The sequence below is a fragment of the Austrofundulus limnaeus genome, unplaced genomic scaffold, assembly GCF_001266775.1.
Source record: "Austrofundulus limnaeus strain Quisiro unplaced genomic scaffold, Austrofundulus_limnaeus-1.0 Scaffold1415, whole genome shotgun sequence".
In the NCBI taxonomy this organism is placed as follows: Eukaryota; Metazoa; Chordata; class Actinopteri; order Cyprinodontiformes; family Rivulidae; genus Austrofundulus; species Austrofundulus limnaeus.
This window is the reverse complement of record NW_013953817.1, coordinates 1-280: the sequence shown is the minus strand read 5'-3', so window position 1 is coordinate 280 and position 280 is coordinate 1.

Genomic DNA, 280 nt, shown 5'->3' with positions numbered 1-280 from the left:
GTTGTGTCTCAGGTGTGTCGTTGTGTCTCAGGTGTCTCGTTGTGTCTCAGGTGTGTCGTTGTGTCTCAGGTGTGTCGTTGTGTCTCAGGTGTCTCGTTGTGTCTCAGGTGTCCTGTTGTGTCTCAGGTGTCCTGTTGTGTCTCAGATGTCCCGTTGTGTCTCAGGTGTCTCGTTGTGTCTCAGGTGTGTCGTTGTGTCTCAGGTGTCTCGTTGTGTCTCAGGTGTCCCGTTGTGTCTCAGGTGTCTCGTTGTGTCTCAGGTATGTCGTTGTGTCTCAGGT